The sequence below is a fragment of the Pecten maximus genome, chromosome 2 (genome assembly GCF_902652985.1).
Source record: "Pecten maximus chromosome 2, xPecMax1.1, whole genome shotgun sequence".
NCBI classification, from domain to species: Eukaryota; Metazoa; Mollusca; class Bivalvia; order Pectinida; family Pectinidae; genus Pecten; species Pecten maximus.
The window spans coordinates 30,999,697-31,023,769 of record NC_047016.1 but is presented as its reverse complement, the minus strand read 5'-3'; the positions used below and the strand labels follow the sequence as shown (position 1 = coordinate 31,023,769).

Genomic DNA, 24,073 nt, shown 5'->3' with positions numbered 1-24,073 from the left:
AATGAAGCCATCTGGCACGAAAAATCCTTCCCCCAATTCATATAGGAACACTTTTCACGAGGTTAAAACCCTATAGCTAGACCATTCATCTTAACATGTGTTTTCCATGCAACATCAACCTCAAGTGAGCGAAGAATGCTCGACTCGCGGAACAAGGTTGCGGAACAGGGTTGCACTTTGGCCTAGTCATAAGGTCAGTCATTACATATTTATATAAGAGGCACGCTCTAGATAGTGTTATCTTTTGGTTTTCGTTGTTAAAACCTAGTTATAATGATCAAAATTGTGGGGAGAAATATTTTAAGTGCTGATGTATATATTCTTCATTACTGATAGATTAATTCAGATCTATAATTTTCTTACAAATAAAGTTTTAATGTCTACAAAAAATGTTTTTTTTCATGAAAAATAATACTTTGATTGCTTTAATCTTTTACTAATCTAACTAAGATGTAAAATATCAATACAGTAGTGTTATGATTTACATAAAAAAAAATATGCCTTTCTACATTTTTTCAAAGCATATCTGCACAACAATTAAATGTGCATGCACCTTTAGAGCAAAAATACATTAAAGCTATAACATGTCCTTATACTAAAACCCTTCCCCGCACACTTTCCATATACTGAGCCTGCTTTCCCTGTCTTACAAGCATCTAAAAGACAAAGCTCCTTAGTGATAGCTACAGGATATCAACAAAATGGAAAATAAGTACAATATTACCCGATGTTGTAAATATTTTATTAAGATTGTATACTTAACCCACCAGGAATTTCCCCGCTTATTCCCCATTCTCCATCAATCATTTAGCTCTTGTCGAATCCCACATCATCTTGTATAAATATTTCATCAACCAGATTTAGCCAAGTGTCTTTAGTGGAGTTGGATGCTACTTTTAACGCTCCGATCTCCAATAACCAAAGCATAGATCACATAGACAAATCTGTCAGGGTACAAGACTTCAATTTGCCAGAAAGAGCTGGAAAGATGTATCAACATATTCTTTTATGAGCTTTGTGATATCTTCAGATTTAAGACAAATATTGATTTTAAAAAGTGCACATAAAAAAACATTTCTTTTCTTTTGAATTTCCATGCAACAAAATAAAATTGATATCTGGTATCTTGAAACAAAAGTTCACATAACCACAAACAGACAGTTCCTCAGAGATCCAGATCTGACAAGTGTATATTCAACACAGATCACGAGTCTACAAGAGTTCATAAGACCTAGACCAAAGCAACCAAACACAGCTGTGAGTTCTATATAGACAAAAAAGCACAAACAACTGAAAACTGAACTAGACCACATCAACTTATCGTTGTAATAACAACATCCACACATCAAATCAAAAATTCTTTAAATAAATGAATCCCTTGTAACTTAAAAAGGATATTTTCTCAGATCAACATACTGCTTCATATCTACCTCATTTCCTCTGAAAAAATTACACAAAATGATAAGTAATCATCAGTTTATCATCAACCTGTGTTGAACACAGAAGAAACAAAAACATATCACCAACACTCAAGGACAAAACAAATGTTTCCAGATTTAAAGTCAATATGAAAAGTACAAAAGCACAGCAGTGGAGATATTGAAGGAGAAGTATGAGCTTACGAATTAAAAGAAGATGAATCTCCGTGTGTTCCAAACAGCACCCAGTAGGATGCCTCTTGTCAAATGACGGAAGTTCCATATGTCACCAATGATTTCAGACTAATCTCCAAGACACTTTTAATCTCATAGATGGAATTCAGGTGATGATGAAAAGTCGCTCCACTATAAATCAATGTTTATATATCTGGCATAAAAAGGAGATTTGTTAATTCATCTGTCAACAAGATGGAGAAATGGAGACAAGATCTGTCTGTTTTCATCATGCTGGTAATCACATTCACATCCTCATTTGTGCAATAAAGTCTTCAAATAATAAAACATCCACGAGAGTACTACAAACCTGAGTAATGAAACCAGACAGATTTTACACTTAACGTAAAATGCTGCGATTCATATCAAACATAGCATTGATTTAAATTAAATATCTTGCAAGATTTTCACTCTCGTTTAAATTTTCCTTTGCCAATCTATCAGCATAGCTTTTCACGCTCAAGCACATTGGTTAAATAAAAGCGACACCTCTGGCATGGGTCTGATGGAGATCATTTACCTATACAAGGTCTAATAATGTTTTATTCTGTTTTTATTGTTTCTAAAGACACAGAAAAAAAAAATGTATAAACTGAGCAAACACTTACTCCTCTGACCTTCAGGCGAATCACATTTCTACAACACACTGGCATGCATTTATATACAATGTTTACGAGTATATCGGGATTATCCTTGACTATCTCTTGTCCATATACCTGCCAGGAAAAAAAAAAGAACTAAGGTTCCGATCCTAAGCAGCTGTACGGTTTTATAGTATTCAACAGATGTGTTGCTGTGTTGTTCTACACAGCGTGGTTAGCAAAACCGTAGCAAGAAACATTACAATCTTAATCTCCGGAATCATTTCAACTACATCACCTAAAAACAATGACAATAAGAAATATACCCGATGACGTTTGAAAGACATTTGTAAATTTATATAGAAATACCAGCTGGCAAATCATCAAAAGTCGAGAGGTTCATCTGTTACGTATATATCTGAAGAGTTACAGAAACCCACAAATTTGTTTGCAATTATGCCATGCAGTAAAATGCCAAACAAACGTGGGTGGAGAGTAAGACCTACTGGTGAGACGAGGCTCTTACATTTACTGTCAGCAGACTGCTACACTTCTACGATTTCTTAACACAAATATTTCTTTCATCTAAACACAACTAACATATGCTACAAAGCTTGTTGGCAGTAAAAATCATAGCAATCTTTTGCATTAGTTGTTCCAAGTTTTTGTCCACAAAACAAATGATCACCAGTTTTAAGGCAGCCAGGGTTTTTTTTTCTTTTGTAATCGAGTTTTCACTTAAAATGTTCCTCTTATCTTTTATTCCTCAATAGAGAAGTTAAATACCTCTCTTACAGTTTAAAACCAAAACATATAAACTTAACATAAGATTTCGTTAGACATTGCCCTATAGATTGTTCATTACAAAAACATCTGGAGGTATTGAATATTGCATTATCTTCGCATCTGGTTTTCATGCCAAAACATTGAAAACCTTTCAGCTATCTAATTGTTCTTAAACTGAAAACTAAAATTACAAAAAAACTTGATCAAGGAAAACAAATCTAATATTGGTTTAAATTATTTAATTGAAAAGTCATGTAGCACACATTGAAAATAATATCGCAGGCATTTCAAGGTCCTGGTGCAATCTGAAAGGATTCATTTCATTTCAGCAGGAAGTCAATCATTGTCGATATTGATTCCTCTTGTTTTTGTCAATACCTTAGAATTCTTGATCACAGGTGAAAAAGTAAATCAACATTTATTCCAAGGTCAAACATATAGTTTATTAAGATAAATTTGATGGACAGGTACATATATCATTATGTATCAATCACCTATGCATCTAACTTCAATCTGCAGGTACCTGAGGAAAATTGAATGTTTTGCATCTGTTGTTATCACTTGTTAGTCAGAGTTTAAATAACATACTATGACACGAATCAAAATGTCAGGAGCTGTTGGATTTCAAAATAGCCTTTATCAATTAAGTGTAAATCTGTTTCAGTTTTTTTCTCTCATTTATCACCTTTTTCATTTTGATATTAAGTCCTTGGATCAGAGCAGCAGCTGAAGCACCTGGAATAGGAATGATTACTACACCCTCCTGCCAAAATACTCAAAAAATGTTCATGTTGTGTGATTTATTACATAACCATCAGCTAAGGATTACTCAATAGATGGGGAAACCTTCAACCCTGTGTCCTAACCTCTACCCCTTCTTCCCCTGCTGACATTTATGGTAAAAAAAAAAGCCTAACTATTATGTAACCAACTTTATCCTGGAGGGTTATGCAGCCAAATTACTTCTCTTTTTTTATCTTAATTACAAATCCAGATTCCAGAGCGAAGTTCAGTGTGCTTATCGTGTCATTGACCTTGACCTCTAAGGGCTTCAAGTACATGGAACATGATCTTCAATAAGTACGACTATTAGGGCAAACTAAATGAAAAAGTGGCAAGGTTGAAAATCAGGTATAGATCATTTTCCTGAAAAATCTTAACAGAAAACAAGTTATATCACTCTCTTCCAAAACATACTGCAATCTTGAAACTTAAACATCAATTACCTATATATCAACCAATACAAAAACTTTTTTTTCTTGATCAAGATGCTGCCTTCAATTTAGAACCTCCCAAGAATTTCTAAGAACCTCAGACAGCATGAAAAGATCTGTGTGGGACTGGATAAGGACTTCATAATTTACACAAAGATAAAACCTTACAGCTGTTCTATGTATATCTAGTTAGTTTTTTCCATGATCCCAAAAAAAATAATCCCTCAGGGGTGTCACAGATGGCCTTCCCATTGCCTGTTTGCCTTGTCATTCCTGCACCTTCACTTCTAGAGTTCAACAGAGCCACCATAGTCATACCAGCTAGGAGGCAGGCTGAGAAGAGATCTCCACACACAGATGTGCACCTTCTCATAGTTACTATGCTTCATTTCTTTGCCTAATGAAATACTGAATTTGTTTCAACTCTTCCAGAAACAAAAAACACTGGAATGTTAAAACGTAATGCAACAGTCTTACATAATGACATCTAACACTCCTAGTCAAGGTTGTGTAATAATAGCATCTGATGCGAAGGTCAAATCGGTTGGTTTCAAAATACTAACAAAACGTAAGACCATGTATCTAGGGTAACTTCTGGTAGTAAATCTTGTGTACCGATCTCACAGGTAGTTATAACAATGCAAGGGAAACAAATACTCAATTCAATTAAATCCAAATTAGTTTAACTTTCACATGTAAATGTTAATTATTACAAACTTTAAAACAAGTCTGTCAACCCACCCTAACATCCAGTCTAATATTAGACTTATGAGACACTCGCTCTTCCCCTGTCCTCTCACCCACCCTTACATCCAGTCTACTATTAGACTTATGAGACACTCGCTCTTCCCCTGTCCTCTCACCCACCCTTACATCCAGTCTACTATTAGACTTATGAGACACTCGCTCTTCCCCAGTCCTCTCATCCACCCTTACATCCAGTCTACTATTAGACTTACGAGACACTCGCTCTTCCCCTGTCCTCTCATCCACCCTTACATCCAGTCTACTATTAGACTTATGAGACACTAGCTCTTCCCCTGTCCTCTCACCCACCCTTACATCCAGTCTGCTATTAGACTTACGAGACACTAGCTCTTCCCCTGTCCTCTCACCCACCCTTACATCCAGTCTACTATTAGACTTAACAGACACTCGCTCTTCCCCTGTCCTCTCACCCACCCTTACATCCAGTCTACTATTAGACTTACGAGACACTAGCTCTTCCCCTGTCCTCTCACCCACCCTTATATCCAGTCTACTATTAGACTTACGAGACACTCGCTCTTCCCTTGTCCTCTCACCCACCCTTACATCCAGTCTACTATTAGACGTATGAGACTCGCTCTTCCCCAGTCCTCTCATCCACCCTTACATCCAGTCTACTATTAGACTTATGAGACTCGCTCTTCCCCTGTCCTCTCACCCACCCTTACATCCAGTCTACTATTAGACTTACGAGACACTCGCTCTTCCCCTGTCCTCTCACCCACCCTTACATCCAGTCTACTATTAGACGTATGAGACTCGCTCTTCCCCAGTCCTCTCATCCACCCTTACATCCAGTCTACTATTAGACTTATGAGACTCGCTCTTCCCCAGTCCTCTCATCCAACCTTACATCCAGTCTACTATTAGACTTATGAGACACTCGCTCTTCCCCTGTCCTCTCATCCACCCTTACATCCAGTCTACTATTAGACTTATGAGACACTCACTCTTCCCCTGTCCTCTCATCCACCCTTACATCCAGTCTACTATTAGACTTACGAGACACTCGCTCTTCCCCTGTCCTCTCACCCACCCTTACATCCAGTCTACTATTAGACTTATGAGACACTCACTCTTCCCCAGTCCTCTCACCCACTCTTACATCCAGTCTACTATTAGACTTATGAGACACTCGCTCTTCCCCAGTCCTCTCACCCACCCTTACATCCAGTCTACTATTAGACTTATGAGACACTCGCTCTTCCCCTGTCCTCTCACCCACCCTTACATCCAGTCTACTATTAGACTTATGAGACACTCACTCTTCCCCAGTCCTCTCACCCACTCTTACATCCAGTCTACTATTAGACTTATGAGACACTCACTCTTCCCCAGTCCTCTCACCCACCCTTACATCCAGTCTAATATTAGACTTACGAGACACTCGCTCTTCCCCTGTACTCTCACCCACCCTTACATCCAGTCTAATATTAGACTTACGAGACACTCACTCTTCCCCAGTCCTCTCACCCACCCAAACTGTAATTATTATTGGCAATAGTTTTACTCCCCAACCCTTGTTTTACACTGTCTCCTCCCAAAATATTAAGGATGCTTACTCCAGACTTCACAAGATGTATTTTGATAAATGCATGGAAATTTAAAGGTGATAATTTATGAATGAGAGGAAGTGGATTATATTTCTACTCAGTTCCACATTCTCATTACTATACTGGGTAATCAAATATATATTTTCTAAACATTCTAAAGTGCCAGACATTTATTTATTTCTTGCAAAGCTGATGGTTACACTGGATACTAGAGTATGGTTATAGATTATATCTAAACATATGATTATATAGGACCTACCTTTTAAAAGTCTTGTCACCCTAACAGTTTAGGGAAAACTGCATCTTTATATACAAACAAAAATATTCTAAATTTCAAAGGAAATTTAAATACATAAAAATTTGCCATCTGCAGAAAAAAAAATTGGAATTTTTTAAAATTACTTTTTGAATATTTGTTACGTCTACCAATTAAGCTTGTCATGCATTGAATAACAGCTAGGGATATTTAGATATTTAGAACGGAATCAAGCATGGCTTACATACAACAGGAAGTGATCAACCAACATCTGCAGTGCTGCTGACATTTCTTCATGCATATAATTTTAATGATTGAAGCTTACTTACGTAAGGAGTTCATCACAGACAGGAAGATATCAAAAACTTCAGCACAGGAAATTTATTTTTATAAATTTGAATTTATTGAAATAAAAGTATTTAATGGCATTGGTCACAGATGTAAGTTCTAGGTAATGATGCATTGTGTCAATCACATATTCCTTAACTTAACTTTTCCATCAGAAAGAATTACAAAATTTAAGGAAGGTTCTTCAACTAAGATATTTTCCTTTAATTCTGTAATGATTTCCTACAGAATTTTTTTAGCTAAAAAATTTCCTTAACTTAATGAACAATGATAAAACCAGGGCCAGCTTATCATAATGTATATCTACTATGAACATATATAACTAATTAGTTATCATGCATTTCAATGTCACAGATATTCATATCAACACGTTTTCCTTCAATTGTGTTCTATAGAAACGCCGGCTCAAGATCACCAAAGATCTGATTACCTAGAGTAAAATGTGGTTTAAATCTTCCATAAAAATATAAAATTTTCTACCTAAAAATATCAATTTCAATGGCGATAGTTTATGCAATTTCTGAGAGAGCTCAACATGTCTGCCTGATTGCTGCTGTGTGACAATGCCTGGAACAGACAATAGTGGTCTGACATACTGTTTTTGTCATCAAGAAGAAAGAAACCTGATTAATAGAAGTAAACAGTAATGTGTTTCTACAGCCATCATCAGAAATCTTCCTATTATGAAGAAACCTTTGGTAACAGATGAAACACGAATCTTGTTTGAATGCAACACTGTACATTATCATTTATGGTCCTAGAGATGCTTCAAGCCTAAAATAATTATCAAACTTCTGAGGGACATAGTCAATTCAAGTCTATAAAATCAAGATCTGCTTCTTCCATGATTTACCTTTTTTCTGGATGTATGTTAATGTAAAGAAATAAAAAGAATCAAACATATATGTCTTATAAACAGTCTGGCAGCGTCAAACAGATGGCTATGGCGACCTAAGGAATGAAAATTACTGCCTACAGAGGAAAAAAACTTCCAAGCCTAAATTGCCAGCTGGAAAATTTTGTATCTTGTACATAAACAATAATTTTGAAAATAATATGTAGCTCATCAACGAAGCTGGTGTTGCAGCCATTCGTCCAGATACAGGATGAGTTCTGATATGACGTAAACACTTCCTGGCGACGGAAAACCAACATGGCTGCCTCGAGAGCCAGACATCCTCCTCTGGGATCGCATCACTCAGATGGCTGAATATGGCCTGTGTCACCCTGTGCCACTAGCTACATACCCTCAGACAAGTCTCGACTATTCAATACGCTATAATCTTGCTCTTCGTATACTGCAAGCATGATAGGTTTAGCACAGCGGTAGTCTAAAAACACCTTTCAGAAATTCTAATTACATTAAGATAACTTGTAGACATCAGTTTAGACATGGTTTAGGTTGAAAGAAAATCACAACATCTTAAAATATAGTGGTACTCCAAATTTGAGCGAATCAAAATGGAAAAGCATAAGTCCGAAACTTAAATATCCGAGTCCCAAAAATCAGTGATCCAGAACAAAATCTAGTTAACATCTTATGATAAACAGGGCTAGAAACGCCAGCATCACCCTAGAACATTTTGTTTTGTGAAAGCACACAATATCTGTTTAACAAAGTTGTGAAAACCATTTTTGGATCTCCTGGCATTCTTCTGACAACTATATCTATCCTCAAACCAGCCCCCTCCCCTGTGTAATAGTATTAAAGTTTGGGCTGGTCTATTTGTGAACCAAATTTAGCTTTCTATTTTAAAATTTATTGTTGATTCTGCCAAAATGAAGAAGAGGTATTTTTTTGTGGAAATAAGGTAATACAGGACCGACAGAATAGTAGCTGTTTGATTGGCTAACAGGTAATACAAGACCGACAGAATAGTAGCTGTTTAATTGGCTAATAATACAAGACCGACAGAATAGTAGCTGTTTGATTGGCTAATAATACAAGACTGACAGAATAGTAGCTATATATATATATATAGCTGTTTAATTGGCTAATAATACAAGACCGACAGAATTGTAGCTGTTTGATTGGCTTATAATACAAGACAGACAGAATAGTAGCTGTTTGATTGGACCGACAGAATAGTAGCTGTTTGATTGGCTAACGATGTGATTCATATTTAGAATGCAAAATATTTTTCAGATGGAAAATTCAGCCGTTCTTTGTCACAACTATTTCCTTACATATTGCACATCTTCAGCTGAGTCTCTGTATAGAATTCCAAAGATCCTACATACGATAGATCTATTCATTGCTCATACTGCTCTAATAAATGTTTTTGTTATAGTATAACTTGAAAACTTGAGCATTTATCATTCTATGAATTTTAAACCAATCAAAGACTTTAAACAATATTGAAAACTTGTTTTCCATAACTCATAATCCATAAACTCTTAATGCCAGCTGTATTTTGCAGTGCCAATTATTATGTGGTGCCAATTTTAAATTGACAATCAGAATGCCATATGGATCAGAACCCGTCAGTCCGCAGTCTCACCTTCCCAACTACACCTGAATTACAAGTGTATATAGCTATCATAGCTAAGTAGCTCTACTCATCATGTGTAGTAAAACTATCATCTAATGCATACAAATCAACCTATAAAACAGTCTCACCTGACAACAGAGGCCAGTTCAGGTGTATCTTTGGAGTTTATAGACCAATCAGAACTAACAGTCTGGCATTTTGACCAATCAGAGAATAGGGATTCACACTATTCAGGTAAAATTACTTTCTGAACCAATTCTTTTGAAGGCAATGGCCAACATATGATTGTATGTCACATGAAAAGAACACTTCTATTCATTCATATTCAATGATTTGTGAGGACATTTACTAACTAGCCAATCATGATTATGGTAATCTTAGCTCAGAACCGATCTTGAATGCTGCACCAAATGCCGAAGCTGACATAAAACCTTGTAATCCCATGTACACCAAACCTGTAGGTGCATATTAGTCGGCAATTCGGACTCGTCCCTGTCTCTAGATACATATTTATACATACAATCTAGCATAACATTTTTTGTCTGAATGATATGTCCTAAGAGAGACTGGTGGGTGGCCCGGCTATCCAGAGTATCTCCTACTAAACTGTTTACTGACTGGTCATGTAGCTGAGAATCCACATAAGTCAGAAACAACTCCCTAATTATTACACAAGCACCTGACCAATTATCACCTGTCCTAACCTGGTTACTAGTGCTAAAATGTCATCGTAACTGACCACATTTACCACACTGACCATTGATAGACTGACCATTCCTGCTTCCAATCAAAGGCCAGTCCATTATCACTTGTTAATGATAGCAGTTAACTCAATAATGCTTTGGTCCGACTCCATCCATCCATCCCCATTATCAGATTATCAGCTCCGCCACCATTCACCACTGGTTTGGCAGGTTCGGAGCTAGAACTGGTCAATGGGGATTTGGCAACAGACATCTTCTCCATATCATCTGACCAGTACATATCTTATACACTACGCCATATCAGAAGACACCTGGCTATACACTCTCGTAAGCCATGATACCTTCCATTCCCAGGATCAGGAGATGCACTGACCTGGCCCCTCCAATATACTGGGTATCATACAAGCCCTTCATTACAACAGAAAAGCCCTTTCATTACAAGCCCTCCATTAGAATACACAAGGCTTATACAAGCCTTCTATTGCAACAGAAATTACACAATCTCCTCTCATTACACTGGCCTTCGATCTGAGACAAGCTTTGATCGGAGACATTTTAGGCCCTAAGCTGCTACACTGAGCCCTACAGGAGCCTTCAATGCTAACCCTTTATGCTACACTGAGCCCTACAGGAGCCTTCAATGCTAACCCTTTATGCTACACTGTGCCCTACAGGAGCCTTCAATGCTAACCCTTTATGCTACACTGAGACCTACAGGAGCCTTCAATGTTAACCCTTTATGCTACACTGTGCCCTACAGGAGCCTTCAATGCTAACCCTTTATGCTACACTGTGCCCTACAGGAGCCTTCAATGCTAACCCTTTATGCTACACTGTGCCCTACAGGAGCCTTCAATGCTAACCCTTTATGCTACACTGAGACCTACAGGAGCCTGCGATGCTAACCCTTTATGCTACACTGTGCCCTACAGGAGCCTTCAATGCTAACCCTTTATGCTACACTGAGCCCTACAGGAGCCTTCAATGCTAACCCTTTATGCTACACTGAGCCCTACAGGAGCCTTCAATGCTAACCCTTTATGCTACACTGAGCCCTACAGGAGCCTTCAATGCTAACCCTTTATGCTACACTGTGCCCTATACCAATCCTGTAACACTGGGTCCCTGTGACCTTGAGAGACAACTCTACACCAGACAGGATCCACAGTGCCAGTTTGTCCTGACAAACAGCATACTAGAATGTAAATAAAAATTCTGCCTCACTTTCTGATGTTTTGAACTATAACAAAAGGCGATTGCTTAACTGAGACTTCATTTTCATAAAGTTAACAAAGCTAATTATGTACCAAAATTAAAGAGCTAAACAAGGGATTTAAGTAGACCAGACAGCAATTGATAAAATCATCAAATTCAGTTACTTACAAAATTCTATCTTTATACTTACAAGGTTCTATCTTCCAACACCTTTTAGCACACAGAACTATAAATTTCCAGGATTTTGTTTCCAATTTCAATATTGTGCAAAATGAAAGAACTTTGTCTTTGATGCAAGTAACCCTGAGTTTCTCTCATAACTTAAGTTCTTAAATTCTTTCATCATTTTCCCAGTCAGGACTGTAATTATGAAATTTTCAATTATATGATTTGTCAATGTAGTTGCTGATCATTTCCGTCATGCAACTTTTCAATTTCATCACAACCCAAACTTTTAATGAAAATGACTTATCTAATTACCCACCTGGTGATTTAAAACATGTAATTCTACCTTATTTACCCTGGATTCCAATATCAACTCTTCCCATCCTTTGAAGTATTGATGGCGCATTATATTTCAAGGGAGAAAAGGAGCTAATGAATTTCTTAGACCATGAAACAATATTGTCGCTAACACAGTATTACATATGGTCCTAAGATTGTACAGACTTTTTCTCGGGTTTAATACCTGTGATTCAGTTTTCATTAACAGTTTTTGTGTTAAGGATATTTTTCCAATCTTAAATGTCTTCCGCTAATTCAAGTTTATATCTGAGACATCCTACTATATTTTCTTTTTGCTATTTAATTGGTTATGAAACTGAATAAAACACATTCTATTATATTCACGAGATTTATTTACTATGGTCTCTCAACCATCCATTTTACATTTGTTCACACAAGGCCCTAGGGTAAAAAACAGACAATTCAAACCCTCAGATACGGTATAATGTATTGGCTTTTGGTCAAAGGTGGGAAAAACTGCCAGACATCTAAACATCTGTTATAAAACCAACGTACAAGTCCTTCATATTACACTGAACACTCCCTAGACCGATTCATCCAGTGTGACACCCTTCTCTTGGTATATGGTTGATTATTGTATTGTTAAAAGGGACCTCTGTTATATATAGTTCCGCCCTCCTCCTCATTGATTACTGTATTGTCAAAGGGACCTCTGTACATACAGTTCCGCCCTCCTCCTTGTTGATTATTGTATTGTTCAAAGGGACCTCTGTACATAGAGTTCCGCCCTCCTCCTCGTTGATTATTGTATTGTTAAAAGGGACCTGTTACATATAGTTCCGCCCTCCTCCTCGTTGATTATTGTATTGTCAAAGGGACCTGTTACATATAGTTCCGCCCTCCTCCTTGTTGATTATTGTATTGTCAAAGGGACCTCTGTACATAGAGTTCCGCCCTCCTCCTCGTTGATTATTGTATTGTTAAAAGGGACCTGTTACATATAGTTCCGCCCTCCTCCTCGTTGATTATTGTATTGTTCAAAGGGACCTGTTACATATAGTTCCGCCCTCCTCCTCGTTGATTATTGTATTGTCAAAGGGACCTGTTACATATAGTTCCGCCCTCCTCCTCGTTGATTATTGTATTGTTCAAAGGGACCTGTTACATATAGTTCCGCCCTCCTCCTCGTTGATTATTGTATTGTCAAAGGGACCTGTTACATATAGTTCCGCCCTCCTCCTCGTTGATTATTGTATTGTTCAAAGGGACCTGTTACATATAGTTCCACCCTCCTCCTCGTTGATTATTGTATTGTCAAAGGGACCTGTTACATATAGTTCCACCCTCCTCCTCGTTGATTATTGTATTGTCAATGGGACCTGTTACATATAGTTCCACCCTCCTCCTCGTTGATTATTGTATTGTCAAAGGGACCTGTTACATATAGTTCCACCCTCCTCTTGTTATCCATGATTATTGTATTGTCAAAGGGACCTCTGTTACATACAGTTCCGCCCTCCTCCTCGTTGATTATTGTATTGTTAAAAGGGACCTCTGTTATATATAGTTCCGCCCTCCTCCTCATTGATTATTGTATTGTTAAAAGGGACCTCTGTACATATAGTTCCGCCCTCCTCCTCGTTGATTATTGTACTGTTAAAAGGAACCTTTGTTACATATAGTTCTACCCTCCTCTTGGTATGATTGATTATTACATTGTTAAAAGGAACTAGGAAAAACTTGACTCACAGAAACATTTTTAAGGATAAATTAAATGGAAACAGTTTCATTTTATAAAATCTGAGATCTACGAAGTATATTACCATGTCATTACAGAATGTAAATTACCATATCATTACAGATTGTAAATTACCATATCATTACAGAATGTACATTACCATATCATTACAGAATGTATATTACCATATCATTACAGAATGTACATTATCGTATCATTACAGAATGTACATTACCATATCATTACAGAATGACATTATCGTATCATTACAGAATGTATATTACCATATCATTACAGAATGTACAATCAGAAGTTCTCTATAACCCTGACATAAAGTGAAACTAATGTACTCCATCCTAAATAAGTGTCTGGCAGGTTTCTTCTGCATGAATAAACTTCACCTCCTTGTCCCCTGTGATTTTTTTCTGTATTTACCATGGCACTAGGTTTTTATAATGCTTTTTATATGGTAATCGCGTTAAACCTGGCTCTAATACGTACGACGAACGGAAATATTGGACATGGTAACATGTGTATAAACATTCACACATCAATATTGAATTAACTTTTTTCAAAGAATTCAATCTCAAAATCTGTGAAAAATCTTTAAAAATACGGAACATTCTAATCTTATTTGGCTGGCCAAGAGGTATTTCAATCCAATGCCGAGTAAAACCCATTTGGGGCTAGACGTTTGACTGTGCAAATAGTGATGTATCTATATCAGAACTCGTCCGCGCCTCAGGGAGATCGGGACGCATTGTTTATCAAATAAGGAGACAAATGTGTTGTAGGGACAGTGCCTTGGGAGGGGTCTGGGGAAGGAGGGGGACGCCGTGTGATTATCGTCTATACAGAATAGATGCCGTTCCCCGATTTCGATCTCACAACATTACTAATTCATTAGAGGTAGAAGTATGGCTTGCAGAAGCCACTGTGCAACACGATTTGTAGACAGCTGTATCAAGGAACGGGAAGGAATTTGAAATTGTGCTACATTTTCTAGTGATTACACAAAATAGTCCAGAGTTAACTAATGACTGTCTGATTACAGTTGACAGTAGGAAACAACACCAATGGTAATCAGTCTGGTGTGTAATAATATCTGTATATATCAGGGTTTTCTTGTGTCATCTCTCAAAAATTTTTAATTTGCTTTACTAGAATCTGTGTACATATAAAATTATTTTTTGTCAGATTTATCTCCAATGAATATTTTTTCTTTGGCATTAAAATTACAATTAAAAAAAATACCACATGAATTAAAACATTCCTGTGAACCTATATTAGTCCACATAAACTATAGTAATTAAAACTTTTTGTCATAATTATACTTTTTATAAATATTGACCCAAATTTTCTTTCCCAAGGAAGATCCTGGGAGGTAAATTGTAACCTGTAATCAATTCACAGAAGTTTAACAAGTTTATACAATACTGTAATTTGTTTAGAGACAACTAAGCAGAGTGCAAGTATCATTATTTCCAACCATTGTGGGATCGAAATGGGCAACATGAACAAATCATAGTAATGACCTTGGAACTCCTATCTCCCTCTGTTTTAAGAGAGTTCCACTTCCTGTCAACGTATGGTCATGGTTCAGCTGCAGTATGTGAACTTCTATCAAAAAGCTGATGCCAAGGCAGCACAATGGAAAACCAGGACTGGTCTTGAAAATATCTTTGATGCACCTAATAGACCTTATCAGTAGCACAACAGCAATTTGTTTTCCAACAGGAAAGATAATATTGGATATGTAAGTGGACAGAGAACAGCAATATTTATTACGAATTTGACAAAGCTATAGCCATCATTTATTTTATCATTAAATGACAACGTCATGAAAATTTCCGTTATTTATAATATGGATGTAAGTAAACTGTCGGATGTTAGTAAACTGTCTAGTCACAATGTAAACTTTTATCATCATATGGAACTTCTCATGAGCTTTATTAGCTAAGCTATAAATTATATAACTTTGGTGAGGAAAACATTGCCAGGTGTTTGCTTCAGTATTCTAAACCAGACAGGTTATCTGACAATAAGCCTGTCCAGTGGTGCTTCAGTTCTCTTCAACACATCTCTTATTTTCACAGTTCATGGCAAACAATGTACTCACTAAATTAACAAATAACAAGCGAATAATCATTCAAGATTCCATTTTTTTCATTTACTTACTTCTGTTCAAATTGAGATATCATTGGAACTTCAGGAAATAGTGTTGTTTGTTTAAACCATTATTTGTTTCAGAATCCATATCTAATTTCCGGAGATTCACAAAAGTTTGAAGCCAACTGGATTTTTGTGGAAAATCTGAACAGGGGTATGATTTTCTCTATGGATTTTATTGAGAATTTCTTTTTTACCTCAATACTCAAGAAAGTTTGAAGCAAAATTGATTTTTTCAAAGAAATATTCAACAGGAATATAAATGATATCTAGTTTTTTTTAAATTTTCCTCTCTCCTGGAGAATAGCAAAAAACAGATAGAGCTCCCCGAGAGCAACCCTTACAGCACTTTCTTAAAAGGTGATCACAATTCTCGTGTCAAAAACAATTCATTTTCAGATATTATTTAACAAAGTATAATTTGTCTATATCCCTAACCTGAGTCCATGTTGTGTTTCAAAGACTGTAATTTCACAAATATTGCAATCCTCTTCCAATCAAAATTATCTGTATTAATGTGTGAAATTTGATGGTTTTCTGATATTTTATGTCTTTATTCATGAGCAGTGATCATGCACCTTAAGAAGACACTCTGTTTGAAAAACTCACGGAGATACAAAAACAGAAAAAGTTAATAACACCCTCTCTTCTTTATTCTTCCTCACAAACACACACCCAAAATTCTAAATAAAGAGGGAAACACATAAAATAAAATTCATATCACACAGATGGTTTGAGGTGGCTATACTTGAAGGAAACAGCTAAAGTCCCTGGCAGAAAATTATAAATTACACCGACTAGTGGAGTTAATGTAAATCCACATCTGGTTACTATTAGCCAGCCTCCTCTATAATGTGGGTCCTATGTATGTATGTACTGTTGGCTCCATATAGCAGTGTCTCATTACAAAGAAACCACCACTAAACACACGGTGTTCAATAGTCCACAATCCAGCCGTAAAAAATCTGGAAGAAACTAAGTTTTTCATTTGCACATTTTTATGGCTGGTTTATACACTTATTTTTTAAATTTATTTTCTTTAACTAAAATCTATTTGAAAGTTAACTTCAATAAACTTCAATTAAATGTGAAATCTGTGTAATTATATTTTGGTATTTATTGTGCTTTGAATCCGATACATTTATCCAAAAATCTTTTCAAGATACCTTTATTATGATGATGATGTTGAAGAACGTTTTGAAGTTTGTGAAGGAAGCAGCAGCATACCAGTAAATACTGAAGCCTTATCAATTTGCGCTTATCAAATTAAAAAAAAAACTGTTCCATTTCAAACCAATTAAGCAAGCCAACTGAAACCTAGTCTCAGCACTCCAACCACAGAAGATTTATCAAAACATTCCATATGAAGATTGGTATATAGACAGATTTCATATCAGACCCTCTCAAATTAGCGAATTAGCACTGGCTCAGGTCACTGAAATCTGTGCTGGAACCTGACCCTGCTGATAGTCTATGATAAACCACAAGCTTCATGTTATGTGTTAGTCTGATAAACAACCATAAAACCTTGTACAAATTGCCAGGTTTGTTAAAAACACACACAGACCAAAAAGTAACTCATTGTAACATTGTGTAATGATCATCATCTTGGAATCTTTCGTGTTTTCTTTCAAATAAAAAATCCAGCAATCTAACTTCCTTCTCCTCAGAGCCATCCTTCTATACAGATTTCTGTCCTCATTTCATTCTTTCCAATCTTGAATTATCTTTGATGCCCTCCATTATATGATCTATATACCTGGTCGTGGCACCAAATTTAACAGGAAGCCACAGTTGTTTGCCTCCACAGGAGAAACCTGTAGCCATTTCCAAAGAGGATCAAATTCACAACCACATCAGATTCCCAGTCAGTTGTCCCTCTACTGATTCGGTGGGAAGGAAATGAATGTAAACCTATATACAAGTAAAACCTGGCCACAATGAAAAGCCTACACTTTGGGAATCTTGCTTTATTTCTCACTCCAACATTGTGAAAATGTGATCATAAATGTTTGGAAAAAAAACTTCAAAATTCTGCATTAAATATGGTCATTTTCTTGAATCTAAAATTTTGCATTAAATATTATCATTTCTTAAATCTATCATTCCAATCAGATATGTCATTTCTTAAATCTATCATTCCAATCAGATTTGTCATTTCTTAAATCTATCATTCCAATCAGATTTGTCATTTCCTAAATCTATCATTCCAATCAGAAATGCTTATCATTAAATCAATTTTCAAACATGATTTAAATCTCTGGAAAATGTTTACAAATTGGACCAACCATGATTGATGCATACAAATCTGATCGGAGCACCACTCGGAGCACCATTCCGTGCACCACCCGGAGCACCATTCGGAGCACCACTCGGAGCACCACTCGGAGCACCACTCAGAGCACCACTGGTTTACCACTGGTTTACCACCTTTATCACTCTCTAGAACATAGTAACTGTAGCTAGTGGGGACCCCATCTGTCTTCTACATACTGGGACAGTATAATCTCTATGGACCGCCACCCCCTGGGGACATCTTATCATGCAATTATACAATAAAGATAGGCTCGGCCTGAGATAGGTTGAACCTCCTGTCTACAGTTACTCCTCCCAAAATCACTGCCTGTTGCATCTAACAAAATTTAGTAGTATGTATTTCATAAAAAAAAAATGTTAGATGGAGTTCTAATTGAACATGGACAGAATCAAATCTCAGCCTTAATACTTACATTGGCAGTTTATAGCTTACCTACAAGATTTATTTCTAGGACTTTTCTTTAGGAAGGCTAGTAATCTTACCAAGTAAGGTTACCACAATCTGTGACCTATGACCTTGTGATCAAATTGGGTATACGACATTATGACTTTGTGATCAAACCTTTGACCTTGTGATCCCATTAAATAAATGACCTTTAATTGACCATGTGATCAAATTGACATTGTGATCAAATTGGGTATATGACATATGACCTTGTGATAATGTTGGGTAAAACACTTTTGACCTCGTGATTACAGTAGATCAAATCTCCGACATTGTGATCAAGGTCAATAAAGGTCATTCAACTTACATCTATAATGACCCCTCTAAATTAGGACACTGCTATCATTGGTATTTATAATCTGGTCTTATATAGGTGTAATCAAAGAATGATGAACTTAATTTTTAGTTATAACAGAGTTAGACAAGTGCAATCAATGATTGTGAAGCTCACCGGCAGCAGCAATCACACTATGCACTCATTTTTATGTATGTATAAGCATGTCATTTTGAAATTGTATGTCACATAACATCACTCCTAGACCTCTAATGGATGAATACACCAAATTAGAAGGGTGTGAGGTGTATACTTTTGGACTTACAAGCTTTCCAAAAACTTACCCCAAAAACTTTAAAGTGGATTTTGGTGCCAAATAAATTAGTCAATAAAATGGTAAAATGCGAAAAATCACAATTTTTTTCTGCATGATTTTGCCATAACATCACTCCTAGACCTGTAATGAATGTATAAACCAAATTAGAAGGGTGTGAGGTAAATATTTTTGGACTTAAAAGCTTTCCAAAAACTTACCCCAAAAACTTTAAAGTCCTGGGGTGGGACACCGACTCCAATGCGGAAACGGACGCGGACGCGGGGTACAGTATTAGCTCACGGTTACTCGTAACCAGTGAGCTAATAATAGATCACAAATGTTAACATTATAGTTTATGCAATGAATAGTTAGAGTGTTTAAATACCTCTCAGATTTTCAAACCATGAATCTCCCCTGGAATTGAAACTGCATCAAACCTCCTTTTCAGATAGCAGTCAAATCTGCTCCATGATACAAAATACGGTTACATTATCAGAAAATCATTCCCAACATTTTTATTTCAATTTTCCATAAGCCTTGCTCAGCAGAGCGTTAAGTAACATCCTGTGAATCGGAGGCGAAAATTTCCATTAAATGAGTCTCTGCGGAACTCTTCAGGGCGTAAAAGTAGGGTTTGATTACTCTGGTCCCCACCAATCAGACACCCCAGTGTACATTTCTGTGGGACACAATTGCCAATGTTATTCATTTTGCAAAATATACAGGAATTTATTGCACATCTTGCCGCATCGATGTCAATGTTGTGAAATGGCTTTGTGAAAAAGCGTTCACTTGTTCAGCTTGTCATTATCGGTGAAATATCTTACACTTATTGCTACAGTTGATATCAAATGAGAAATATTAGGACGGGATTTCAGACTCATTGAATAAAAAATCACAGTTGGTTGCAGGATAGTGACAAACAAGTAATAGCATATCTTCGTCAATAAAAACTCTACAGTGTTATACCGTCCATCAGTAAAAAAGGAAGTGCAATTTTCATGAATTTACGAAAAAGAAGTATTTCTGTGTTTCTGTAGAGAAAATCAATATCCTGTCCATTATAAACAATTTAATCTTTTCGTCTTGGTCTGGACTCCTCGTGTCTCCCAGTACCAGATAAAGAGTCCGATACCCTGCACGACAGCTTGACAGCTTTTGTTTTTACTTAGCTGTATGTACACGTGTTCACAGCGTTGGGGATGCCAAAGGCACTCCATGTCACCTACAGAATCTGATACCACACAACATTAGGGGGTTCCAAAGAGTTCTGACAAATCAAAGTTGTCCAACATGATATACAAATCTCCGAAGTCCTACCACTAATTTCAATGGAGAATGGACTGTTGAGTTTGTGGATCGCTGCACTTAATGCACCCAAACATTACAAGGACTCCAGTGTCATTCAGTGTGTACATGGAACTTGTTGATTGGTTTATATGATGAGCATTGCTTGTTACAGCAGCATTACTGCACTGGAATAGATTATTAAACATCCTTAATTCTACCTCGAAAATTTTGAAATTCTTTGTCCAAAATGTTATTAACCATGCAATGCTAATTATCACAACTTTCCTTGTTAATCTTATACGTGTCCCTACTTTATCCTCATTTTATACGTATCCCTACTTTATCCTCATTTTATACCTATCCCTACTTTATCCTCATTTTATACCTATCCCTACTTTATCCTCATTGTATATACGTTTCACTACTTTATCCTCATTTTATCTGTATCCCTAATTTACATTGTATGCGTATCATTACTTATGAAATTTCTGAAATGAAATGAATTATTCCTAGTTTTTTCGGGTATCATTTTAAAATTGATTAGCTTTCCTGATTAAATCCAAGATAATCCTACCCTTTCGTCTCCTAAAAACCAAACCTTGATTTCAGAGACATGTGTATCAGATTTTATTTGTTTATATACATTTGTATGTGTACCAATAAGACAATATGCAGCACAGAATGATTTTTTACAGACGGAAGATGTTCATTGTGATATCAAGATTAAAGGATTTGTAGTTCGCAGCAAATTGGCAAAAAGAAGAAAAAAAGAGCTACAAAATCTGCCATGGAGTTAACGCCCAGATTGTGACAGGTTCCTATGTAATGGCCGTTATCAGTAGCAGAACACAACTAGTTTTAATGATACCCACCCACCCCTTCAGATATTACAGCCAATTCTGTATCAGTCACCTAGAGCTCGACTGTAATTTATCAGGAAACTACTGGTAAGAATTGTATCAAGTTCACCCCTGATACGTTTGCACAGGCGATTTTGATTGCTCTTGAATTGATATACAATCGAGTGGCACCATGGTTTATCAAGAAATAATGGCCAGTGAGTAAATCCTTCAAGTCTGTCACAGAGAGATAGGACGTTTTTATACCAGCTTAAAATATACTACAAACCAGACTTTAATTGTGATGATGATTTTCCTATAGAGAAGGGGAGACAAACACACATCACACCAAGCAACGTCACCTCCGGAATCGGGATATTATCTCCGTTCCGGATAGGAATCCATAGAAAAATGTTGACAGAGGACCCTCCAGTCACAATATCTCCTTCTTCAAATATTGACATATGACGAATCAGCAAATACAAAACAAGCGTAAAATGTACACAGAAGCGTTTCGAGGACTTTTGACTCTGTAAATGTCGAAATAGCAAATAGACCGCTGATGTAAAATTTAGATAAAGTGCTTTTCAATATTATGACCGCGATTAGTGAAGCTTGCATCTACTGGTGCGCGTTTCTAATTGACAGGACAAGGCACCGCCATCACGACACAGAAGTGACCAGTATTTGCTGATAATAACACTACATGTATTGACAATTGGATAACAATGGTCTCACTGTAGCTATGATGATATGAATTATTCAACTGCCATGGTACAATCATTAGTTCAGGCTAAATCAACACACAGCTTTGATTTTCAATTTCTACTGCAATTTGAGACAATGCAAACCAAGTCACAGCTATACAAATGTTAGCCATTCAAAGGCTTCAAATGAATCAACATATTTATTGATTAAAATACTAAGTACCTGTAATACAGTACATACAGATTACAGTCAGCGAAAAAAATTTCAGGTAAATTAACCCTGGAAGGCTATATACATCTTGCTGGCCAGGGTAAAAAAAATGTATTCCAAAAAAAAACAAAAAACGTATTAGTATGGATTTCATAATAAACAGACATTTATCTTAAAGAATGCAGTACTGGTGGCATTAATATGACTGACATGACAAACAGAATTTCAATCTCTACTTTGACAGATTGAACATAAATAGTACAGGTATCTTATATGCATTATTTTCTGGCTATAAACTTTTTCTTGCATCTCTATATCAATCATCAATACCTTCCCAAGGAAGAAAGTGTGAAGGAAGAAAGTGTGGTTCACTTCACTTTCTCTGTAGAGGGGCTAATTAATGCATGACCAGCTAACCTCCTGTTTTTCAAATGGAACTATAGAAATACTCTCAGTACAGAAAGTTCATACAATCCTAAAGTTCCCTTACTAGTTAAGTTTTCCATTATAAGCTGTATACCTTCTTAGAGCTGGTCTACTACTTATGTATGGACAAGGGGTGCCGATTTACTTGTCTCTTCAAACATACCCTTAACCTTTGTGAATGTAACGTTCATTCACTGTTTGGAGGAACGAATCTGCTCCTTAATTTAAATAAGAAATTGAAATCTTACCTGAAGTTCCCAAATCACTGCCTCCTTGATCCTATACAAAACCAGGAGGATACAGAGCTGTAATATAAAGACAACACTTAATCAGATCCCTGGTAAATCTACACTTGGTTTATAGCATGTGCATGTTATATCTCAATTGGTTTTTCATTTCATATGAGAGAATTATGAAATGATTATAAAAATCTTTCATTTTAGCGATTATGTGGTCTAAAATCAAGATAAAAAGTGACAAGCTTATCAATCTCATATAAACCGGAAAGAAACATTTGAAGATCTTTTGTATCATAGCAAACTGCATGTAAAATAAATATTGCGTAAGATCCATCTTGAAGTCATCATGGCTGCATGAACATATAATTGTCTCCATTGTGAAGTAAAGCAAGCATCAAAATCCATTATTCTTTTTTCATTTATTTACATTTTTTTCAAAAAATTCCAAAATTTCGAGTAAACAAGCATACTTGGTTTTGCTAAAGCACTATATGTCTCCTGCTAAAATAGTAACAGTATGACCTTGACATTGACTCAAAATCCCTGAAATTCAAACGTGTACAAGATATTATGATCCTTTATTATTGTATTATTTTTTATTAAATTCCCTCAAGGAATAAAAATAAAACCACTAGAGTGCTGAAAATCTCTGACATTACGTACATTCATATAAGACGGAGAGAGGAAATCTCTGACATTACGTACATTCATATAAGACGGAGAGAGGAAATCTTACAATAGTCCCGCAACCCCCATAGTTTCATCGGTAGGGGACTAATTATTTACACCAAAAAACACCCTAAATCAGTTGTTCTGATGTTCAATTTTTTTTTTAAATGTATAACAAGAGACACTGCAAATTTTTCAAAATCACTTATTCTCAAGATTAATCTGAACTTGACATTTTTTACTACAAAATATCACTGTTTGTGATAATTCACTAAGACGAAAGACCCTGAGTATTTTACAGTACTTGTTCTAATATGACTTATCTTATATTCAAGTGAATTGGAAAAGCTATAAGGACCAATTTCTCCACACTTAGACTTTAAACCTAAAAAACAAATGA

At 36.2% G+C, this 24,073-nt stretch overlaps 1 protein-coding gene across 3 annotated transcripts in view; it reads right to left on the bottom strand.

Annotated features, from left to right (window-relative positions):
- The window catches only part of LOC117321771 (poly(rC)-binding protein 3-like), a 228,122-nt gene extending 205,069 nt beyond the window's left edge, over positions 1 to 23,053 (bottom strand). The window contains exon 1 of one of the 3 annotated variants that reach the window (XM_033876310.1): positions 23,014 to 23,053. The gene's annotated coding sequence lies outside the window, so the exon portion shown is untranslated. The remainder of the gene's footprint in view (positions 1 to 23,013) is intronic. The other 2 variants (XM_033876298.1, XM_033876319.1) reach the window with 2 other exon arrangements.
- Positions 23,054 to 24,073: the final 1,020 nt, after the last annotated feature.